Source organism: Haematobia irritans, chromosome 3, assembly GCF_050003625.1.
Source record: "Haematobia irritans isolate KBUSLIRL chromosome 3, ASM5000362v1, whole genome shotgun sequence".
Lineage (NCBI taxonomy): Eukaryota > Metazoa > Arthropoda > Insecta > Diptera > Muscidae > Haematobia > Haematobia irritans.
Window position 1 is genome coordinate 24,320,270 of NC_134399.1, and position 18,513 is coordinate 24,338,782.

The 18,513-nt window shown below is 28.5% G+C and overlaps 1 long non-coding RNA gene across 1 annotated transcript; it reads left to right on the forward strand.

The window, feature by feature from the left end:
* Positions 1-7,025: 7,025 nt before the first annotated feature.
* Positions 7,026-15,397, forward strand: LOC142229421 (uncharacterized). The gene is made up of 2 exons (XR_012720401.1): positions 7,026-7,306; positions 15,072-15,397. It is a non-coding gene; the product is annotated as an uncharacterized LOC142229421 (long non-coding RNA).
* The last annotated feature ends 3,116 nt before the right edge of the window (positions 15,398-18,513 follow it).

An 18,513-nucleotide genomic window follows, 5' to 3' on the forward strand; every position in this document is an offset into this window, starting at 1 on the left:
CTCAATCTGAGCAGGAATTCTGTATATTAGGAGCTATACATATAAGAGCTATATGGTATCTAAGTCCGAATAAGATCAGCTAATACTTATAAATTTGAAATAACATTGGTTAATAAATAATGGATTTATGACCAAATTGGGGAAAGTGGTTGATGTATATATATATATGGGAGCAGTATTTAGAGTTGATCCGATTTAATAAACCTAACCTAACCTATATTTGACGAGAAAATGACATTTTAGTTACAAACATGTTACATGGTCACCATACAAAAATAACATTTTGCTCTTGAAACATGTTTGAGGTGATCATATTCCTTCGCTGCGTGTAGCGATCGTCCTTGTGTCAGAAAACTAAAGTGTATCAAATTTCATAAAATTTTGTTTAATAAATGCTTCCAAAATTCAAATACATGGACGTACGGACGGACACCAAGGGCTAGATCGGTATATATATTATGTAGTCTTAACTCATGGATGAAGCTCCGGAAATTAAATCCAGGCATTCGTTTATATGGGGGCTATATATAATTATGGACCGATATGGTCTAATTTTTGCTTGATTGTTAGAGGTCAAATACGTTAGCACCTCGAACCTAATTCTAACCAGATCGGATGAAATTTGTCCCCTTCCTCCGCTAGTACACTGAAAAAAAAAAGCATGCCCGGTTCCAAAGATTTTGTCTTTACTTTAAAAATGTTGGTATTGATTCCGAGCCAAAGAAGCGGAGAATACAAGTAAGGATACTTTTAAGACACAATTCTCTTTTAAATTTGGGTTTTGTGTACTTGCTTCTAGGAAGCAAATTTTAATTTTTCGCTTTTTCGGCTATTTTTCTTCATACGCTATAAAAGTCCTTTAAAACTGAGTTAACGACAACTTTATTTTCGACATTAAGACTCGACTTCCAGTAGTAATTATGCTATATTTCAAGTGAAAAACGTCTTCAAAATAAAGTGTTGAAAAACATGTCCTATATTTGAACGAATTTTTGCTTTGTAGTCAAGATGCAAAAAGACAACAAATGTAAAGACAATTTCATTAAATTTAAAGAATTTTTCTGAATTATTAAAGTAAAGTTGACCTTAGCCCAAACATTTTTTCTTTCATGTTATGATACCTATTTTTAAGTGAAATCGCTTAATTATAAGGACAATATGAATTCATTGAAAAGTTTATCGATTTTTGGACAAGGAAAAAATTTTTATATTAGAGAAATGCGTCTTCAATGCTAAGAAAAATTTGCATTCGTATTTTAAAGACATGAAATCTTTGACCTCACTACAATATTTTTTTTTACTCTTTGGTAGATTTCATAGAATTCTTGGTGTTTTGGTAGAATTTGCAACATATTCCCAACAATTTTTTTTACAATTTTGCGAAAATATGCTATGGAGTAATTTTGACAAAATTTTCTATAGAAATGAAAATTTTAAAAAATTTTCTGTAGAAATAAAATTTTGAAGGAATTTTCTATAGAAATAAAACTTTGACAAAATTTTCTATAGAAATAAAATTTTAACAACAGTTTCTATAGAAATAAAATTTTGACAAAATTTCCTATAGAAATAAAATTTTGACACAATTTTCTATAGTAATAAAATTTTGACAACAGTTTCTATAAAAATAAAATGTTGACATATTTTTCTATAAAAATAAAATGTTAACAAAATTTTCGATAGAAATAAAATGTTGACAACAGTTTCCATAAAAATAAAATTTTGACAAAATTTTCTATAGAAATACAATTTTGACAAAATTTCTATAGAAATAAAATTTTGACGAAATTTTCTTTAAAAATAAAATTTGGACAACATTTTCTATAGCAATATAAGTTGGACGAAATTTTCTATAGAAATAAAATTTTGACAAAATTTTCTATAGAAATAAAATTTGGACAAAATTTTCTATAGAAATAAAATTTGGAAAAAAATTTTCCATAGGAATAAAATTTAGACAAAATTTCCTATAGAAATAAAATTTTGACTACAGTTTCTATAAAAATAAAATTTTAACAAAATTTTCTATATAAATAAAATTTTAACAAAATTTTCTATATAAATAAAATTTTGACAAAATTTTCTTTAAAAATAAAATTTGGACAAAATTTTCTATAGAAATAAAAGTTAGACAAAATTTTCTATAGAAATAAAATTTGGACAAAATTTTCTACAGAAACAAAATTTTGACACAATTTACTATAGAAGTAAAATTTAGACAAAATTTTTCTATAGAAATAAAATTTTTAAAAATTTTCTATACATATAAAATTTGGAAAACATTTTCCATAGAAATAAAATTTAGACGAAATTTCCTATAGAAATAAAATTTTAACAAAATTTTCTATAGCACTAAAATATTGACAAAATTTTCTATAAAAATAAATTGTTGACACATTTTTCTATAAAAATAAAATGTTAACAAAATTTTCGATAGAAATAAAATTTTGACAACAGTTTATATAAAAATAAAATTTGGACAAAATTTTCTATAGAAATAAAATTTGGACAAAATCTTCTACAGAAAAAAATTTTTTTTTGACAAAATTTACTATAGAAATAAAATTTAGACAAAATTTTCTACAGAAATAAAATTTTGACCAGATTTTTTTTATAGAAATAAAATTTTGACAAAATTTTCTATAGAAATAAACTTTAGAAAAATTTTTCTATAGAAATAAAATTTGGACAAAATTTTCTATACAAATAAAATTTTGACAAAATTTTCTACAGAAATAAAATATAGACTAAATTTTGACCAGATTTATTTATAGAAATAAAATTTTGACAAAATTTTCTATAGAAATGAATTTTTGAAAAATTTCGCTATAGAAAAAAAAGTTGGACAAAATTTTCTATAAAATAATATTTGGACAAAATTTTCTATAGAAATAAAATTTTGACAAAATTTTCTATAGAAATAAAATATAGACAAAATTTTCTACGGAAATAAAATTTTGAGCAGATTTTTTATAGAATTAAAATTTTGACAAAATTTTCTATAGCAATAAAATGTTGAAAAAATTTTCTGTAGAAATAAAAGTTGGACAAAATTTTCTACACAAATGAAATTTGGACAAAATTTTCCATACAAATAAAATTTTGACAAAATTTTCTATAGAAATAAAATTTTGACAAAATTTTCTATAGAAATAAAATTTTGAGCAGATTTTTTATAGAAATAAAATATGGACAAAATTTTCTATAGAAATAAAAGTTGGACAAAATTTTCTATAGAAATAAAATTTGGACAAAATTTTCTACAGAAATAAAATTTAGACAAAATTTGACCAGATTTTTTTATAGAAATAAAATTTTGACAAAATTTTCTATAGAAATAAATTTTTGAAAAATTTTGCTATAGAAAAAAAAGTTGGACAAAATTTTCTATAAAATAAAATTTGGACAAAATTTTCTATAGAAATAAAATTTTGACAAAATTTTCTATAGCAATAAAATGTTGAAAAAATTTTCTCTAGAAATAAAAGTTGGACAAAATTTTCTATACAAATGAAATTTGGACAAAATTTTCCATACAAATAAAATTTTGACAAAATTTTCTATAGACATAAAATTTGGAGAAAATTTTCAATAGAATAAAATTTTAACAACTTTTTCTATATAAATAAAATGTTGTCAAAATTTTCTACAGAAATAAAATTTGGACAAAATTTTCTACAGAAATAAAATTTTGACAAAATTTTCTACAGAAATAAAATTTAGACAAAATTTTGACCAGATTTTTTATAGAAATAAAATTTTGACAAAATTTTTCTATAGAAAAAAAAGTTGGACAAAATTTTCTATAAAATAAAATTTTGACAAAATTTTCTATAGAAATAAAATTTTTAAAAATTTTCTATAGAAATAAAATATAGACAAAATTTTCTACAGAAATAAAATTTTGAGCAGATTTTTTATAGAATTAAAATTTAGACAAAATTTTCTATAGCAATAAAATGTTGAAAAAATTTTCTGTAGAAATAAAAGTTGGACAAAATTTTCTATACAAATAAAATTTGGACAAAATTTTCCATAGAAATAAAATTTTGATAACATTTTGTATAGAAATAAAATTTTGACAAAATTTTCTATAGAAATAAAATTTGGAGAAAATTTTCAATAGAATAAAATTTTAACAACATTTTTTATATAAATAAAATTTTGTCAAAATTTTCTACAGAAATAAAATTTGGACACAATTTTCTACAGAAATAAAATTTTGACAAAATTTTCTACAGAAATAAAATTTTGACAAAATTTTCTATAGAAATATAATTTGACAAAATTTTCTATAGAAAACAAATTTTGACAATTGTCTATAGAAACGGTAGATTATTTTTGGCTCGAGTGGCAACCATGATTATGAACCTATATGGACCAATTTTTGAGTGATTGGCGATCGGCTATATATTACTATAGACCGATATGGACCAATTTTGGCATGGTTATTAGCTGCCATATACTAACACCACGTTCCAAATTTCAACCGGATCGGATGAATTTTGCTCCTCCAAGAGGCACCGGATATCAAATCTTGGGAACGGTTTATATGGGGCTATACATAATTCTTGACCGAAATAGACCATTTTTTGCATGGTTTTTAGAGACCGTATACTAACGCCACGTACCACATTTCAACCAAATCGGATGAATTTTGCTCCTCCAATTTTTGCGTGGTTGTTAGAGACGATATACTTCGACCATGTACAAAATTTCAGCCGGATCGGATGACATTTGCGTATCTTAGGGGATCCGCAAACTAAATCTGAGGATCTAATTATATGGGGCTATATATAATTATGGACCGATAGCACCAATTTTTGCATGGTTGCTAGAGACTATATGCTTACACCATGTACCAAATTTCAGCCAGATAGGATGAAATATGCTACTCTTAGAGGCTCCGCAAGCCAAATCTGGGGGTCCGTTTATATGGGGGCTATACGTAAAAGATCAAAAACAACTAAATATGCCAAGTTTCAAGTCTATAGCTTGTTTCGTTCGGAAGTTAGAGTGATTTCAACAGACGGACGGACGGAAGGATGGACGGAAAGATGGTCGGACATGCTTAGATCGACTCCGAGTTTCACTACGACCAAGAATATATATACTTGATGGGGTCTTAGAGCAATATTTTGATGTGTTACAAACGGAATGACAAAGTTAATATACCCCCATCCTATGGTGGAGGGTATACAAATTTTGAAGCAAAGATTATAAACTTTATTTATTTATTAAAAAAATAAAACCGTAAAAAATAAAACCGTAATAATTTAATTATAATTTCATTATATTAAAAAAAAATGTCCTCAAAATTTTGTAAATAGGGCATCCTAAAATTTAGTATGCGTATTCTTTAATATCATGTAAATATTTTTTTCAGTGTATAGTTTACCTTTTGTTTTAGTTGAGTATTTCCCAATAAAAACTGGGGAAACGCATACTATTTTTTGTCATATAGGCGTTTGTAATAAAGTTTAGTTAAATTTTGATCTATATTTTCTTTCTTGCTGAGTTCAATGTTTTTTTGAGTGTATACTTACACCTTGTAATAGTAGTTTTTTGCAGTCGAATGTCTGGTAAATGTTCAGTCGAATATATGAAGAATGTCAGATGAATTACAGATTATTCTTTTCCGAAAGTCCATACATGCGTACATACATTTTGCATGCGAATTATATAAACTTATTTTAGAAGATTTGTGATCCGGATAGAAGTACTTGCGACTATTGAAAACAATTTGAAAATCAGATGAACGTACACCGCCAACAATATATTGGGCAGGAAAAGTGGGCCACCTTTTATTTCCAAATATGTATGTTATTACGTATTCAATAATAAATAGTACAATTGTATTAACACTTTTAAAGACAAATTGTATATTTTTATTATAAATCAAAATCAATAAAATAATAATTAAAGTTAAAAATTCCAGACTGAAATAATATTTACATTTGGCTGTGTGTTTGTGACGATTTGAAGAAGAATCTTTTGTGAATGAAAATGTTTGTACTTTTACTTGTTGCTTTTTCATTTGTCTATACCATAGACCAAGAGAGATATGGTAGTCTCGTGCACTCAATTGTGCATACACGCAAAAAAATAATTCTTTCCTCCCAAACGAAATTTTGGACAAACAAAGTTCGTTTCGCATTTGCTTTTCGTTGAAAGGAAGTGTATTTGGAAGAAAAGTATATACTTTTTGTGATAAACGTTTATTCTTTTCCAGGATGTAAAAACAATTCCAATTGCATTTTCCCTCACATTTTTCTCACTTCCACGAAGTTTTTTAGTTCTTAGCACCTTTTTATGTAACACAAACAATGTAGAAGAAATTATACGATTTTATAAATTTTTAACATTTTTTTTTACCTTTCGCCTGGACGGAGAATCGAACAGCGGACCATCCAATTTGTAAGCCAACACACTATCCACTGAGCCATGATGCCGTTGTTGTCATCAATAGACAATTACCCATATAAGTTATATTTATATAGCATAGCTTGCGGCGCCCACGAGCCGATTAAACAAAGTTTATTTAACAGAAAAAAAAACATTTAGTTGGGCACCTTGGAGCAGTGGTTGCTACGTCCGACTTGCATGCCAAGGGTCGTGTGTTCGATCCCTGCTTCGACCAAAGTTTTTTTTTTTTTTTTACATATATTTCAACTACGGTCGGAAGATTCCGAAAAAATGTTCAACATTACGTTCTACTATATAAAATTTTCACTATGAACTGTAAAATGTGTCTTATTAAAGACCTAAATTTAGAAAAGAACAGTGTTTGATATAAACGAAATGGACTGTGTTGTTGGTTCAAAAATAACTTTTTTTATTGAAAAAATAAAAATTTTGTAACAAACGAATTTTTTTGGTGATAAAAATATTTACTTTTCGAAGCAATTCAAAAAACTCTAACAAAAGAAAAACGTTTTCGGTACACGTTTTCCAAACGTTTTTTTTCTTTGCGTGTAGGATTCACTCAATTTATCTCTTTAAAGGTCAGTGTAATTTGTTCTCGTTGCATTATTGATAGCAATTTTTCTCTTGAGTTGCCCACCATCATAACTATTGCGAGTCATTGCAAATATATTTAATGCCAATTGAGTAGTTGAATTCTATTCTGTTTTCTTATATTATGAGCGTCAAGTAACAAAAGCGCCCACTTGATAAAAAAGAGCTGTAACAAGAACGTCGTTAACAATAAGCGAAAAAAAAGAAAAAATTAAAATGTCTTTTAACTGGTTATTATTCATAATTGTAATTATAGTAGTTTTGTTTGTTGTGGTGTTATGGATGAAAGGTAAAAAGTGTTTGTTTTTGATAGATTTTGTTCAAGTGGTTTTATTGTAAAATATGTAATAAATTTAATATTGTGAAATTCAATATCATCCCAGAAAAAGAGTGTCGTCAAAAGAGAAGAGAAGTGGTTCAAAATTGGATGAATGTCATAAGTAATAAATTTTTATATTGTGAAATTCAATATCATCCCAGAAAAAAGCGTCGTCAAAAGATAAGTGAAGTGGTTCAAAATTGGATGGATGTCTACCATTCTAACAGCCTTTGCACTAAATATGCAAGAATTCTAAAAGTGTGGTACAAATTCAGTGGTTTTGGTCAAAGACAAGAAATTGTAGGAAGATAGGAAATTGGCTTACATCATACCAAATGTTATATTTACCATGTTAGTTCCATACATGTTTGTAATTTTTTTATTTGTTTTTCGTTTTTATTTTTTAAATGAAAAACTTAATTTTCTTGATGAAACAATGTTAAATTTTAGGCAACAACAAAAAATTACATTTTCCCGTTTGAGTAAATTTATTTCGTGCACTTAGTTTCTTTTTAGTTGCATTTTAATGCTATGTCAATACATGTCGTATACGCGTTTGGTTCAAGTATGAAACTAACACGGTAAATGGTTTGATCTCTTCAGTAGCCAATTTCCTATCTTCCTAGAGTTTATTGTCTTTGGTTTTGGTAGTGAATTAAAAATGTCTGTAATATTATGCGAAAAATTAAATTTTTATATTTTTTATGATTTTTTGTACCACTGTATTAATTCTTACTGTGTGTTTAATTGTTTTAAAAAATGTATATACATATTTATTCTTGAAAGTGTGAAAAAAGAGAGTAATACGCAATTTAATTAAAAAATAACAACATCTTTGGGAGCAATATTTTGGTTTTAGAAAAACTTTGTGCGTTTAGAAAAAATTGCAATTTGTTTTGCTGGGATATTATGAAATTCTATACAAATTTAGTGAACTGTTTAAGTTTTTCTGAACTATATTTTTTCTTGTGAAATCTTTGCAGAAAACCGTGGTTCACAAAATCGGAAAAAGGGGGTAAGCCCCTTAGATCTATTTATAGAATTTCGTGTACAATGAGTCATCAAGGAAATTAAATTATATGTATAGTCGAAATTCTCTATAACGAATTCCAAGGGACAGGATATTTACATCCAGGAAAACAAAGAAAAACTAATAGTGACTGCAAGAAATGTGAGAGATGATAGTACTACCAGTTGTCGCTTGCATAGTTCGGGGGGTTTCCCGAAATACATATTGAATTTTATGGTACATACCAGGGATCAAAAATACAATATTTAAGAAAGTACAAGAAAGGTATTTTATTGAGCGAAAATGTACTTTTCACCAAAATCAACAAAAATTCCATTGAAAGATTATTGACAGAGCTCCCGTATAATGAATTTTAAAGAAATTAAAAATTTGTTGAGTTGACCCCAATTTTAAAAATTTTTTGTTTTAGTTTTATATCCGCCTACAAAGACTAGCAGCATTGTAATCACGGTCGCTACAGTTGGTAGAATTCTAATGTTTGGTATATTGGTAGAAGTTTTATTTCTATAGAAATAAAATTTTGAGAATTTTTTTTTATAGAAATAAAATTTTGACAAAATTTTCTACAGAAATAAAATGTTGACAAAATTTTCTATAGATATAAAATTTTGACAACATTTTTTATAGAAATAAAATTTTGACAAAAGATTCTATAGAAATAAAATTTTGACCAAGTTTCTGTAGATATAAAATTTTTACAAAAATTTTTATAGAAATAAAATTTTGACAAAAGATTCTATACAAATAAAATTTTGACAAAGTTTCTATAGAAATAAAATTTTGACAAAATTTTCTATAGAAATAAAATTTTGACAAAATTTTCTACCGAAATAAAATTTTGAAAAAAAATCTATAGATATACAATTTTGACAAAAATTCTATAGATATAAAATGTTGACAAAAATTCTATAGATATAAAAAGTTTACAAAATTTTTCAATAAAAATAAAATTTTGACAAAATTTTCTATTAAAATTTTTTTGACAAAATTTTCAATAAAAATAAAATTTTGACAAAAAAATTTCTATAAAAATAAAATTTTTATAAAATTTTCTATAGAAATAAAATTTTGACAAAACTTTGCATAGAACTAAATTTTGACAAAATTTTCTATAGAAATAAAATCTTGACAAAATTTTCGATTTTGACAAAATTTGCTGTAGAAATAAAATTTTGATAAAACCTTCTGAAGAAATATATTTTTGGAAAATAATATTTTTTGGTAGTATTTGATAAGATTTTCTCCAAGTGTTGATAATTTTTGTCTCAAGTTTCGACCGTGACTGTCATGGTTGGCATTATTTTAGTACGCGATCGATAACTTCTTATATAGAAAGTTTTCGTGCGGAAGCGTAAAATAGAATCACATACTTTTTTTCTACTAAAACATTCTTCAAATTCAATATTGTTCTATGGCGTTTACAAAATCCAGATTTTCTTCCCGCATGAACTTGGCTGTTTTGCCAAATTTGTAAGAGACTATTAGCAAATAAGTTTGTTAAAGACTTTCTCAAAATATTTAAATATTTTGTCAAAACTATTATACCATAAATCTGATATCGGCTCAAAAATGTCTACACAAAAGGTACAAAATCATTCGCGAGGGAACTACGGTACTGACCAGGGTGAAAATAGTACTATAGTACTGCATTTTCTATCCCTGGTATATACATAAATGAATTAAAGTTCTGCTTGTTTGTTGGATTCAAGCACCAAAGTACATATAGAGCAACAATTTCTGTTGGGTACCGCGCTTTCTACTTTGGTATCAATGATGTAAATATTAACGAAAAATTATTTGAAATCATTATGGGAGCATTAAAATGATTCAATCTTGAAGTCATACCCGCACATATGCTGCGTAATAGGCAAATTCATGTTTGCTACATAGAAATTCATTATAGAGAAGTTCGACTGTATATGATTTATCAAATCCTAATTGACAAATATACACTGTCCTTATGAATGGCCAATATTTCTTTTTTGTTACTTTCCGATTTTTGAAAAATACTTCTCTTAAATATTTGTAAATATATTTAAGAGAAGTATTTTCAAAAAATTTCAGATTCAGTATAGAATCCAAAAATATTGGCAACAATTAAGATAATTATTAACTAAAGTCTCGAATTTTAAATTGATTTAATGTATTATTTTGTTTCAAATGTAGATGAATCCCAAAAAAGTGCTTCGTTGGGACAACGGGTAGCTTAACTAATATACGAGTTATTAAATATTAATTGACAAAGATAAACTTTTGTAAAAATGGCTTATAAGATGATATTTAACACGCACTTTCAAAAATTTGTAGATTTCGTATAATAATCCTGAATAATTAGGAAAAATTAATATAAGTATTAACCCTTTCACTATCGATGTTCACTTAGGGGGTTATTCGAAAACCATACCAATTTTTTTTGTCCCCACATAGTTTCGATTTATTTCTCGATGTTATTTTAAAGAAGAGAATTTAATTTAAATAAGCAATAAATATTTTCCATATTGGTGAGCACTAAAATGCATTTTTACAAATTTCTTTTATAATAAAAGAAAAATACGAAACTACGAAAAAATTGTTCCACTGTACGTCTCTAGTAAATGGACATTCATATCAGAAACAAAACTTTAGACAAAAACAAGTATATACGGTCGTAAGTTCGGCCAGGCCGAAGCTTATGTACTCTCCACCATGGATTGCGTAGAAACTTCTTCTGAAGACTGTCATCCACAATCGAACTACTTGGGTTGTGGTATCACTTGCCAATGGCAAGGTATCTTAAAACTTCCTAACACCGTAATATATACCACATAGTCCATACGTGGTATATATTAAACTAAAAAAGGCCGATTAAACACTTATATAATTAAGTTTAAAGTTTCTATAGAAATAAAATTTTGACAAAATAAAATTTTGACAACATTTTCTATAAAAGTAAAATTTGGAAAAAAATTTCTATAGAAATAAAATTTGGAAATAATTTTCTATAGAAATAAAATTTTGACAACAATTGCTATAAAAGTAAAATTTGAAGAAAATTTTCTATAGAAATAAAATTTTAACAATTTTTTTTTATAGAAATAAAATTTTGTCAAAATTTTCTATAGAAATAAAATTTTGACAAAATTTTCAATAGAATTAAAATTTTGACAAAATTTTCAATAGCATTAAAATTTTGACAACATTCTCTATAGAACTAAAATTTTGACAACATTCTCTATAGAATTAAAATTTTGATAACATTTTCTATAGAAATATAATTTTGTCAAAATTTTCTATAGGAATATAATTTTGTAAAAATTTTCTATAGAATTAAATTTGACAAAATTTTCTATAGGAATACAATTTTGACAAAATTTTCTATAAAAATAAAATTTGGCAACAGTTTCTATAGAAATAAAATTTTGGTAGATTATTTTTGGCTCGAGTGGCAACCATGATTACGACCCGATATGGACCAATATTTGTGTGATTGTGGATCGGCTATATATAACTGTAGACCTATATGGACCAATTTTGGCATGGTTATTAGCGGCCATATACTACCACCACGTTGCAAATTTCAACCGAATCGGATGAATTTTGCTTCTCCAAGATGCTCCGGAGATTACATATGGGGAACGGTATATATGGGGGCTATATATAATTATGGACCGATATGGACCAATTTTTGCATGGTTGTTAGAGACCATATAACACCACGTACCAAATTTCAACCGAATCGGATGAATTTTGCTCCTCCCAGAGGTTCCGGAGGTCAAATCTGGGAATTGATTTATATGGGGGCTATATATAATTATGGACCGATATGGACCAATTCTTGCGTGTTCGTTAGAGACCACATACTAACACCACGTTCCAAATTTCAACCGGATCGGATGAATTTTGCTCCTCCAAGAGGCTCCGGGGGACAAATATGGGGATCGGTTTATATGGGGGCTATATATAATTATGGACCGTTATGGACCAATTTTTGCATGGTTGTTAGAGACCACATACTAACACCACGTTCCAAATTTCAACCGGATCGGATGAATTTTGCTCCTCCAAGAGGCTCAGGAGGACAAATCTGGGGATCGGTTTATATGGGGGCTATATATAACTAAGGACCGATATGGACCAATTCTTGCTTGGTTGTTAGTGGCCACATACTAACATCACGTACCAAATTTCAACCGGATCGGATAAATTTTGCTCCTGCAAGAGGCTCCGGTGGTCAAATCTGGGGATCGGTTTATATGGGGGCTATATATAATTATGGACCGTTATGGACCAATTTTTGCATGGTTGTTAAAGACCATATACATACACCATGTACCAAATTTGAGCCAGATCGGATGAAATATGCCACAATTATTGGCTCCGCCAGCCAAATGTGGGGGTCCGTTTATATGGTGGCTATACGTAAAAGTGGTCCGATATGGCCCATTTTCAATACCATCCGACCTACATATAATAACAACTACTTGTGCCAAGTTCAAGTCGATAGCTTGTTTCGTTCGGAAGTTAGCGTGATTTCAACAGACGGACGAACGGACGGACATGCTTAGATCGACTCAGAATTTCACCACGACTCAGAATATATATACTTTATGGGGTCTTAGAGCAATATTTCGATGTGTTACAAACGGAATGACAAAGTTAATATACCCCCCATCCTATGGTGGAGGATATAAAAATGTCTACAATAACTAAAAATGTTTCTTTCATTAAAAAGGGATAGAGATAATCGTTTGCCATAAATTAGATTTTTCTTGCTTCTAGGGGAAATAAATTACAATAATTTTCGTTTGTTTAAAATTTCGTTCCGAAGAAAAGTAGTTTCCCTTTGCTTTTAAGTAAGTTTTAGGCAAAGACGAAAAGTTCCTACACTGAAAAAAAAACAGTGAACCCACCAGGAAGAAAAATTTCGGTTAATTTTAGAAAATTTTGAATATCACGCCGATGTCATAAAAATAAGTAAATATTTTTCGACAAATTCAAGAAAATTTATTAGACATAATTAGGTTTTTTTCACTTGTTAAAGAAAATTTTGTAGTTTGAAAAAAAAAATTGGTATTCAAAATTGCAAGAATGTCTTTAGTGACATACGAAGTTCATGATGAACGCATTTGTAGTTAAATTTACAAATTTAAAGAAATATTGAACTATTTTGTGGAAGACACGAATTTAGTTAATCTTTATCTTTCATTTGTGTACATTTTTTTCCTCGGTTTTAGTTAATTTAACTAACGTACACACAAAATTATTAGAGTAGAGGAAACTTTCTTCAAACATAATAATTCCATGAACTAAAATAAAGTTAAATTGGCTTTAGTGAAATAGAGAGTTAACTTTTTTTTGAGTGTACATATAGAAAAAGTCCATGTCTAAACTCAACTCATATTAACATATTTTTATTGAAAAAAAATTATTTTGCTTTATTTTGTTGCGGGCGCTTGGTCCTGCATCCTCCAATAGGCGTTATGTCCACGACGTTCACCCGTCAAAATAGCTTCTGAGGCGATCGCCACATTGGACGAGCAACAAGGTCCCTTTTTTCGTGATAAGGAATCCTTGGAGCTCGGACCTTATTGCGGCCGTAATCAATGAACCCTGATGAGGGTTGGAACCAACTGGTATTTTGGACTGAGCTGTCAAACGCCGCCCTAGTGCAATGTATAGAGTACGTAACAAATTTCTTTTTAAAATTAAAAAAAAAAAAAAAAACAACCTTCCAACAGCCCAATGTAATATTCCTTGTCGCTAATATGTTCTAAACTAAACGTTGTATAGCAAAAAGGAGATTAATTTGTGATCACTAACAAAAACACGAAAATTCCACCCAAATCCTGAAAAACGCGAAATTTGTATATAAAACACTTATTTTGCTCATATCTCCTAAACTAGGCGTCCTAGAGCGAAAATATCTCCTAAACTAAACTCGTACTTTTCGCTGTACGAGTTTAGTTTAGGAGATATGATCGAACAATTTGTTCATAGAAAATTTCGATTTTTTCAGGATTTGGATGGAATTCGCGAGATTAATTTGTGATAAACCAAAAACAAAAGCGAAAATTCCATTCAAATCTTAAAAAAATCGAAATTCTTATATGAAAATCTCCTTTTGCTCATATCTCCTCAACTAGGCGTCCTAGAGCGAAAAGGAGATTAATTTGTGATCACCCCCAACAAAAGCGAAAATTCCATCCAAATTCTGAAAAAAAAAATCGAAATTCTTATATGAAAAACTTATTTTGCTCATTTCTCTTAAACTAAGAATTGTAGAGCAAAAAGAAGCTTAATTCGTAATTACCCCAAAAAAAATCGATAATTCCATATAAATCATAAAAAAAATGAATATAATGTAAACTAAGCGTTAGGTTAAAGTGGCAAGCCGATTAAGATTCAGGCTCGCTTAGACTATTCAGTCCATTGTGATAAAGCGTTGTATAGCAAAAAAGAGCTTAATTTGTGATCATCGCCGAAAAAATCGAAAATTCCATGCAAATCCTGAAAAAAACCGAAAATTTCATGAAAACTTTATGGTCGCGGAGGCGTAGTGCTAGTGCTTCTCATTATTATTAATACAATACCTTCCACTTTATTATAAAATAAAAAAACATGAAATTTTTTAATATCGAAATAAACTTTGTAACAAATACGACGTACATTCAAATACCTACTGATATTTTATACCAAAAGTACATAGATTATCTTTTTCTCTTACAGGTAAACGAATCCGCTTTAGAGGTCCTAAATTCTTTCGCTACGAAATAAAAAAATTGAAAATTCTGACGGAATGTAAAAAATCCATCTTGGAATGTCTCCGAAGAGACGAAGAAAGCGTCAAACGCAAGAAACAAGCTTGGAATGACATTGAAAAGAAATTTAATGAAGATGCCCTCATCAATCGACCTCTAAAAAGTTTGAAAAACAAATATAACTCTTTGAAATGCTGTGCGAAAGTATGTCACCTTTAAACACAAAAAAAAAAACGATTTATTATTATAATCCCACCACATAAAATATAATATAATAAATATATAAATTGGCAATATGTGCGTTTTGCTTCTTATTTCATTGACATCATCCCTTGGATCAGCAGAAATATATATAACGAAAAACAAGTAAGTAAAGAAGAATCTCGGGCGGAGCCCACTATATTATACGCTAAACCACCCCTATTTACAAAAAAAAATAAGTATATACGGCCGTAAGTTCGGCCAGGCCGAATCTTATGTACCCTCCACCATGGATTGCTTAGAAAGTTCTACTACACGCAGCGAAGGAATATGATAACCCCAACCATGTTCCAAGAGCAAAATGTCACTTTTTCACGGAAAACATGTAGTATGTTTATCGAAACTATGTTCTTTTCTCGGAAATTATGTGTCTGATTTCGGAAAGCATTTTATGTTTGACGAGAAAAGAATATTTTTGCGACAAATATGCTACATATATATATATATATATATATATATATATATATATATATATATATATATATATATATATATATATATATATATATATATATATATATATATATATATATATATATATATATATATATATATATATATATATATATATATATATATATATATATATATTATGTGTCTGATTTCGGAAAGCATTTTATGTTTGACGAGAAAAGAATATTTTTGCGACAAATATGCTACATGGTCGCTGTGGCACAACAACTAACACAACATTAAAAATTTCAACAGAAATCGATGAAATTTGCTCCTCCCAGAGGCTCCAGTGGTCAAATCTAGGGATCGGTTTATATGGGGGCTATATATAATTATGGACTGATAGGAAGCAATTATTACATGGTTGTTAGAGACTTACACCAGGTACCAAATTTCAACCTGATCGGATGAAATTTGCTCCTCCAGGAGGCTCCGGAGTTCAAATTTAGGATCCGTTTTTATGGGGGCTATATATATATATATATATATATATATATATATATATATATATATATATATATATATATATATATATATATATATATATATATATATATATATATATATATATATATATATATATATATATATATATATATATATATATATATATATGTTAAACCCAGTTTAACAGTCTTCGTCTATTTTCTAATTACATCCTAAAATGTATCTTTAAGAACATGAATTACTTTCAAATGAATTGAATTATTGAATTTATCATCTTAACTTTCATTGAAAATAATTGCTCTAGTTTTATATTCTATTAGTGGTAACTCTACTTTAAATCGTCAAGCAAGAAAAGCTTTTTATATCTAAGACTAGTTGTCTCATTTTCACTGACTTGTACTCTTTTTTTGATTGTAATAGTTGTTCATAGTTTACCACTTTTTTCATTACTCACTTCAATTTATCACTTCAACCTGGTAAGCAGCAGCGATCCTTAAATAAAAACTGTTACACATATTCTGAATCTGAAACCTGTCTTTGTTCTATTTCTTTTGCTTTTCTTTTACTTGGCACTCCTTACATTTTCCGAGCTTCGATAAAACCGAATACAGTCCACTTTCAGAAGACCAAGCCAGGAAATTGTACATGGTCCTTCGAACCGGATTAAGGAACTGGGTTAAAGATTGCAATTAACTGGATTACGTCCACCGCTTGAAATAATTAAATCGCAACCGCTTGCAAGAGAAATATGAATCGAAGGTAGGTGAGATTTTTTATGTATGTGAACGGATTAGGATTGTGTGAAGAAATCGTAAGGAAGTGAAATTGAATATTCTCCTGTTGAGAAAGAAAAATATCTGTTCGAGTGAAAAATATTTTTTTGTTAAGACTGGATTGGGAAAATCAATGATTTTCTCGAAAAAATTTAACGCTTTAAATCCGTCTGTATTACATCTCAACTTGAAAAGAGCTTTCTACGAAAGCTAACTTAAAACTTTCTCTGAGAAAGCATAATTTTTGGATACATTCTTCACCACTTTGAAGGTGACCGCAAAAGAATCTGAAAAGATCAAAGTCCAAAAATAACCTTTTGTTGGTCTATTTTACCACAAAAGGAACAAACGTGAAAGAGAAGCAATTCTAATCTGATCTCTTTGCCTAACGGGTAAAATATTTTTTTTTCGTCGTATCGATCTATGTACATATTCTGCTTATTTGTTTAGACTGAAAAAACAAAAATTGCGTTACCAACTCACCAATTTATACATATATCACTAATTATATGTATGCACATCATCTTGTACATAAAATTTTTAAAGAATATCTCTTTGGTAAAGCTCTTGGCTACTTGAGCTTACCCCGCGACAAAAAAAATCAACTGAAAACTAATACGGAAAATTATATATTGGCGTGTAATACTGAGGAGAATATTTTCTTTTCCTGTTAAATAGCAATTGGAATACATTTTTTGTAAATTCTCTGTGCATCAAATTTTTTATTGCACTGCCTGAACAAAGAATGTCCATATTCAATGTCAGCAATTAACATTCATCTATACACTGTATCAGTAACACTTTAACATCAATCATTTTACTTGCGAACATACATACAAACTCTTACCATCCCGGCTAACATAACATAATACGGCTTACATGCGAGAAACAGACCCTCGCTTTTTGTTTCTGTTATCGTTGCACTGTTAAAAGAGCCATCAAGTTTATATGTAACTCCATTCTCTTAGCACTGGCAATCTCCTATGCACACGTGTTTATACATAGCTACACTCAAATTCTCAAATAACGGATTGTTACATACATACCTCTCTCCAACTACTTGAATCGCCAACCAAATTAAAATAGCTCCAACATATTCATCAAGGGTTATAAAAATAAAATATTTGCCACCATATTTCAATTTGATTCAATGTTATGCTTTCATCCATGGCCTGTGACCATTGAGGAAACAACAGTTTCTTCCCACAAATTTTAAACTACACACCAAAATTTTAAAAGAAATATATGTTATATATTTAAAAATTTGTCTTGGCAGTGCAGTCCAAACTTCAGTGTTTGCAGCCAATGTGTGTTTTTTAGCTCACAGCTTCAATTTAATCACATACTTTCAATTACACGAACAATATTTATTTGCATACGCCAAATTTAAACTGGACGAATTGGGCCTGTAACTCTTCTTCTCATTAGGTTGAAAGAGTTTAATTTTCATAATCATCGTTGCCACACATTAATTTT